Source organism: Camelus bactrianus, unplaced genomic scaffold, assembly GCF_048773025.1.
Source record: "Camelus bactrianus isolate YW-2024 breed Bactrian camel unplaced genomic scaffold, ASM4877302v1 HiC_scaffold_41, whole genome shotgun sequence".
In the NCBI taxonomy this organism is placed as follows: domain Eukaryota; kingdom Metazoa; phylum Chordata; class Mammalia; order Artiodactyla; family Camelidae; genus Camelus; species Camelus bactrianus.
In genome coordinates this window covers 1213102-1220799 of record NW_027413957.1, presented here as the reverse complement: position 1 = coordinate 1220799, position 7698 = coordinate 1213102, and positions in this window count along the sequence as shown.

Here is a 7698-nt window from a genome sequence, read left to right as displayed (position 1 = left end):
GAACGAACGTCTCTCCACATGCTCAGTTCTGAGAGATAAGTGTGTGTGAATACCGTCCTTCACCTAGCTTGTTGGGAACACAAAGTTTCTTTTCAGTTGCAAACTCCACTCCATACATATATATGGGGAGGTACGAGCTCCAAATCGGTTTTACAGTGAAAACTGCAGGAACTTCAAACCGGCACTAGGAAACAGACTGAGAAACCAGAGTAAAAGTTTCTCCTGCAACCCGTTCCCTTTGTGCTAGATGAACGAACGTCTCTCCACATGCTCAGTTCTGAGAGATAAGTGTGTGTGGAAGCCGTCCTTCAACTAGCTAGTTGGGAACACAAAGTTATTTTCAGTTGCAAACTGCACTCCATACACATATATGGGGAGGTACTAGCTCCAACTCGGTTTTACAGTGAAAACTGCAGGAACTTCAAACCGGCACTAGGAAACAGACTGAGAAACCAGAGTAAAACTTTCTCCTGCAACCCGTTCCCCTTGTGCTAGATGAACGAACGTCTCTCCACATGCTCAGTTCTGAGAGATAAGTGTGTGTGGAAGCCGTCCTTCACCTAGCTTGTTGGGAACACAAAGTTTCTTTTCAGTTGCAAACTCCACTCCATACACATATATGGGGAGGTACTAGCTCCAACTCGCTTTTACTGTAAAAACTGCAGGAACTTCAAACCGGCACTAGGAAACAGACTGAGAAACCAGAGTAAAACTTTCTCCTGCCACCCGTTCCCTTTGTGCTAGAAGAACGAACGTCTCTCCACATGCTCAGTTCTGAGAGATAAGTGTGGGTGAATACCGTCCTTCACCTAGCTTGTTGGGAACACAAAGTTTCTTTTCAGTTGCAAACTCCACTCCATACATATATATGGGGAGGTACGAGCTCCAACTCGGTTTTACAGTGAAAACTGCAGGAACTTCAAACCGGCACTAGGAAACAGACTGAGAAACCAGAGTAAAACTTTCTGCTGCAACCCGTTCCCTTTGTGCAAGATGAACGAACGTCTCTCCACATGCTCAGTTCTGGGAGATAAGTGTGTGTGAAAGCCGTCCTTCACCTAGCTAGTTGGGAACACAAAGTTATTTTCAGTTGTAAAATGCACTCCATACACATATATGGGGAGGTACTAGCTCCAACTCGGTTTTACAGTGAAAACTGCAGGAACTTCAAACCGGCACTAGGAAACAGACTGAGAAAACAGAGTAAAACTTTCTCCTGCAACCCGTTCCTTTGTGCTAGATGAACGAACGTCTCTCCACATGCTCAGTTCTGAGATATAAGTGTGTGTGAATACCGTTCTTCACCTAGCTTGTTGGGAACACAAAGTTTCTTTTCAGTTGCAAACTCCACTCCATACATATATATGGGGAGGTACGAGCTCCAACTCGGTTTTACAATGAAAACTGCAGGAACTTCAAACCGGCACTAGGAAACAGACTGAGAAACCAGAGTAATAGTTTCTCCTGCAACCCGTTCCCTTTGTGCTAGATGAACGAACGTCTCTCCACATGCTCAGTTCTGAGAGATAAGTGTGTGTGAATACCGTCCTTCACCTAGCTTGTTGGGAACACAAAGTTTCTTTTCAGTTGCAAACTCCACTCCATACATATATATGGGGAGGTACGAGCTCCAAATCGGTTTTACAGTGAAAACTGCAGGAACTTCAAACCGGCACTAGGAAACAGACTGAGAAACCAGAGTAAAAGTTTCTCCTGCAACCCGTTCCCTTTGTGCTAGATGAACGAACGTCTCTCCACATGCTCAGTTCTGAGAGATAAGTGTGTGTGGAAGCCGTCCTTCAACTAGCTAGTTGGGAACACAAAGTTATTTTCAGTTGCAAACTGCACTCCATACACATATATGGGGAGGTACTAGCTCCAACTCGGTTTTACAGTGAAAACTGCAGGAACTTCAAACCGGCACTAGGAAACAGACTGAGAAACCAGAGTAAAACTTTCTCCTGCAACCCGTTCCCTTTGTGCTAGATGAACGAACGTCTCTCCACATGCTCAGTTCTGAGAGATAAGTGTGTGTGAATACCGTCCTTCACCTAGCTTGTTGGGAACACAAAGTTTCTTTTCAGTTGCAAACTCCACTCCATACACATATATGGGGAGGTACTAGCTCCAACTCGCTTTTACTGTAAAAACTGCAGGAACTTCAAACCGGCACTAGGAAACAGACTGAGAAACCAGAGTAAAACTTTTTCCTGCCACCCGTTCCCTTTGTGCTAGAAGAACGAACGTCTCTCCACATGCTCAGTTCTGAGAGATAAGTGTGGGTGAATACCGTCCTTCACCTAGCTTGTTGGGAACACAAAGTTTCTTTTCAGTTGCAAACTCCACTCCATACATATATATGGGGAGGTACGAGCTCCAACTCGCTTTTACTGTAAAAACTGCAGGAACTTCAAACCGGCACTAGGAAACAGACTGAGAAACCAGAGTAATAGTTTCTCCTGCAACCCGTTCCCTTTGTGCTAGATGAACGAACGTCTCTCCACATGCTCAGTTCTGAGAGATAAGTGTGTGTGAATACCGTCCTTCACCTAGCTTGTTGGGAACACAAAGTTTCTTTTCAGTTGCAAACTCCACTCCATACATATATATGGGGAGGTACGAGCTCCAACTCGGTTTTACAGTGAAAACTGCAGGAACTTCAAACCGGCACTAGGAAACAGACTGAGAAACCAGAGTAAAAGTTTCTCCTGCAACCCGTTCCCTTTGTGCTAGATGAACGAACGTCTCTCCACATGCTCAGTTCTGAGAGATAAGTGTGTGTGGAAGCCGTCCTTCAACTAGCTAGTTGGGAACACAAAGTTATTTTCAGTTGCAAACTGCACTCCATACACATATATGGGGAGGTACGAGCTCCAACTCGGTTTTACAGTGAAAACTGCAGGAACTTCAAACCGGCACTAGGAAACAGACTGAGAAACCAGAGTAAAACTTTCTCCTGCAACCCGTTCCCCTTGTGCTAGATGAACGAACGTCTCTCCACATGCTCAGTTCTGAGAGATAAGTGTGTGTGAATACCGTCCTTCACCTAGCTTGTTGGGAACACAAAGTTTCTTTTCAGTTGCAAACTCCACTCCATACATATATATGGGGAGGTACTAGCTCCAACTCGGTTTTACAGTGAAAACTGCAGGAACTTCAAACCGGCACTAGGAAACAGACTGAGAAACCAGAGTAAAACTTTTTCCTGCCACCCGTTCCCTTTGTGCTAGATGAACGAACGTCTCTCCACATGCTCAGTTCTGAGAGATAAGTGTGGGTGAATACCGTCCTTCAACTAGCTAGTTGGGAACACAAAGTTTCTTTTCAGTTGCAAACTGCACTCCATACATATATATGGGGAGGTACGAGCTCCAACTCGGTTTTACAGTGAAAACTGCAGGAACTTCAAACCGGCACTAGGAAACAGACTGAGAAACCAGAGTAAAACTTTCTCCTGCAACCCGTTCCCTTTGTGCTAGATGAACGAACGTCTCTCCACATGCTCAGTTCTGGGAGATAAGTGTGTGTGAATACCGTCCTTCACCTAGCTAGTTGGGAACACAAAGTTATTTTCAGTTGTAAAATGCACTCCATACACATATATGGGGAGGTACTAGCTCCAACTCGGTTTTACAGTGAAAACTGCAGGAACTTCAAACCGGCACTAGGAAACAGACTGAGAAAACAGAGTAAAACTTTCTCCTGCAACCCGTTCCTTTGTGCTAGATGAACGAACGTCTCTCCACATGCTCAGTTCTGAGATATAAGTGTGTGTGAATACCGTCCTTCACCTAGCTTGTTGGGAACACAAAGTTTCTTTTCAGTTGCAAACTCCACTCCATACATATATATGGGGAGGTACGAGCTCCAACTCGGTTTTACAATGAAAACTGCAGGAACTTCAAACCGGCACTAGGAAACAGACTGAGAAACCAGAGTAATAGTTTCTCCTGCAACCCGTTCCCTTTGTGCTAGATGAACGAACGTCTCTCCACATGCTCAGTTCTGAGAGATAAGTGTGTGTGAATACCGTCCTTCACCTAGCTTGTTGGGAACACAAAGTTTCTTTTCAGTTGCAAACTCCACTCCATACATATATATGGGGAGGTACGAGCTCCAAATCGGTTTTACAGTGAAAACTGCAGGAACTTCAAACCGGCACTAGGAAACAGACTGAGAAACCAGAGTAAAAGTTTCTCCTGCAACCCGTTCCCTTTGTGCTAGATGAACGAACGTCTCTCCACATGCTCAGTTCTGAGAGATAAGTGTGTGTGGAAGCCGTCCTTCAACTAGCTAGTTGGGAACACAAAGTTATTTTCAGTTGCAAACTCCACTCCATACACATATATGGGGAGGTACTAGCTCCAACTCGGTTTTACAGTGAAAACTGCAGGAACTTCAAACCGGCACTAGGAAACAGACTGAGAAACCAGAGTAAAACTTTCTCCTGCAACCCGTTCCCTTTGTGCTAGATGAACGAACGTCTCTCCACATGCTCAGTTCTGAGAGATAAGTGTGTGTGAATACCGTCCTTCACCTAGCTTGTTGGGAACACAAAGTTTCTTTTCAGTTGCAAACTCCACTCCATACATATATATGGGGAGGTACTAGCTCCAACTCGCTTTTACTGTAAAAACTGCAGGAACTTCAAACCGGCACTAGGAAACAGACTGAGAAACCAGAGTAAAACTTTTTCCTGCCACCCGTTCCCTTTGTGCTAGAAGAACGAACGTCTCTCCACATGCTCAGTTCTGAGAGATAAGTGTGGGTGAATACCGTCCTTCACCTAGCTTGTTGGGAACACAAAGTTTCTTTTCAGTTGCAAACTCCACTCCATACATATATATGGGGAGGTACGAGCTCCAACTCGGTTTTACAGTGAAAACTGCAGGAACTTCAAACCGGCACTAGGAAACAGACTGAGAAACCAGAGTAAAACTTTCTGCTGCAACCCGTTCCCTTTGTGCAAGATGAACGAACGTCTCTCCACATGCTCAGTTCTGGGAGATACGTGTGTGTGAAAGCCGTCCTTCACCTAGCTTGTTGGGAACACAAAGTTTCTTTTCAGTTGCAAACTCCACTCCATACACATATATGGGGAGGTACTAGCTCCAACTCGGTTTTACAGTGAAAACTGCAGGAACTTCAAACCGGCACTAGGAAACAGACTGAGAAAACAGAGTAAAACTTTCTCCTGCAACCCGTTCCTTTGTGCTAGATGAACGAACGTCTCTCCACATGCTCAGTTCTGAGAGATAAGTGTGTGTGAATACCGTCCTTCACCTAGCTTGTTGGGAACACAAAGTTTCTTTTCAGTTGCAAACTCCACTCCATACATATATATGGGGAGGTACGAGCTCCAAATCGGTTTTACAATGAAAACTGCAGGAACTTCAAACCGGCACTAGGAAACAGACTGAGAAACCAGAGTAAAACTTTTTCCTGCCACCCGTTCCCTTTGTGCTAGAAGAACGAACGTCTCTCCACATGCTCAGTTCTGAGAGATAAGTGTGTGTGAATACCGTCCTTCACCTAGCTTGTTGGGAACACAAAGTTTCTTTTCAGTTGCAAACTCCACTCCATACATATATATGGGGAGGTACGAGCTCCAAATCGGTTTTACAGTGAAAACTGCAGGAACTTCAAACCGGCACTAGGAAACAGACTGAGAAACCAGAGTAAAAGTTTCTCATGCAACCCGTTCCCTTTGTGCTAGATGAACGAACGTCTCTCCACATGCTCAGTTCTGGGAGATAAGTGTGTGTGGAAGCCGTCCTTCAACTAGCTAGTTGGGAACACAAAGTTATTTTCAGTTGCAAACTGCACTCCATACACATATATGGGGAGGTACTAGCTCCAACTCGGTTTTACAGTGAAAACTGCAGGAACTTCAAACCGGCACTAGGAAACAGACTGAGAAACCAGAGTAAAACTTTCTCCTGCAACCCGTTCCCTTTGTGCTAGATGAACGAACGTCTCTCCACATGCTCAGTTCTGAGAGATAAGTGTGTGTGAATACCGTCCTTCACCTAGCTTGTTGGGAACACAAAGTTTCTTTTCAGTTGCAAACTCCACTCCATACATATATATGGGGAGGTACGAGCTCCAACTCGCTTTTACTGTAAAAACTGCAGGAACTTCAAACCGGCACTAGGAAACAGACTGAGAAACCAGAGTAAAACTTTTTCCTGCCACCCGTTCCCTTTGTGCTAGAAGAACGAACGTCTCTCCACATGCTCAGTTCTGAGAGATAAGTGTGGGTGAATACCGTCCTTCACCTAGCTTGTTGGGAACACAAAGTTTCTTTTCAGTTGCAAACTCCACTCCATACATATATATGGGGAGGTACGAGCTCCAACTCGGTTTTACAGTGAAAACTGCAGGAACTTCAAACCGGCACTAGGAAACAGACTGAGAAAACAGAGTAAAACTTTCTCCTGCAACCCGTTCCTTTGTGCTAGATGAACGAACGTCTCTCCACATGCTCAGTTCTGAGATATAAGTGTGTGTGAATACCGTCCTTCACCTAGCTTGTTGGGAACACAAAGTTTCTTTTCAGTTGCAAACTCCACTCCATACACATATATGGGGAGGTACTAGCTCCAACTCGGTTTTACAGTGAAAACTGCAGGAACTTCAAACCGGCACTAGGAAACAGACTGAGAAACCAGAGTAATAGTTTCTCCTGCAACCCGTTCCCTTTGTGCTAGATGAACGAACGTCTCTCCACATGCTCAGTTCTGAGAGATAAGTGTGTGTGAAAGCCTTCCTTCACCTAGTTTGTTGGGAACACAAAGTTTCTTTTCAGTTGCAAACTCCACTCCATACATATATATGGGGAGGTACTAGCTCCAACTCACTTTTACTGTAAAAACTGCAGGAACTTCAAACCGGCACTAGGAAACAGACTGAGAAACCAGAGTAATAGTTTCTCCTGCAACCCGTTCCCTTTGTGCTAGATGAACGAACGTCTCTCCACATGCTCAGTTCTGAGAGATAAGTGTGTGTGGAAGCCGTCCTTCAACTAGCTAGTTGGGAACACAAAGTTATTTTCAGTTGCAAACTGCACTCCATACACATATATGGGGAGGTACTAGCTCCAACTCGGTTTTACAGTGAAAACTGCAGGAACTTCAAACCGGCACTAGGAAACAGACTGAGAAACCAGAGTAAAACTTTCTCCTGCAACCCGTTCCCTTTGTGCTAGATGAACGAACGTCTCTCCACATGCTCAGTTCTGAGAGATAAGTGTGTGTGAATACCGTCCTTCACCTAGCTTGTTGGGAACACAAAGTTTCTTTTCAGTTGCAAACTCCACTCCATACATATATATGGGGAGGTACGAGCTCCAACTCGCTTTTACTGTAAAAACTGCAGGAACTTCAAACCGGCACTAGGAAACAGACTGAGAAACCAGAGTAAAACTTTCTCCTGCAACCCGTTCCCTTTGTGCTAGATGAACGAACGTCTCTCCACATGCTCAGTTCTGAGAGATAAGTGTGTGTGAATACCGTCCTTCACCTAGCTTGTTGGGAACACAAAGTTTCTTTTCAGTTGCAAACTCCACTCCATACATATATATGGGGAGGTACTAGCTCCAACTCGCTTTTACTGTAAAAACTGCAGGAACTTCAAACCGGCACTAGGAAACAGACTGAGAAACCAGAGTAAAACTTTCTCCTGCAACCCGTTCCCTTT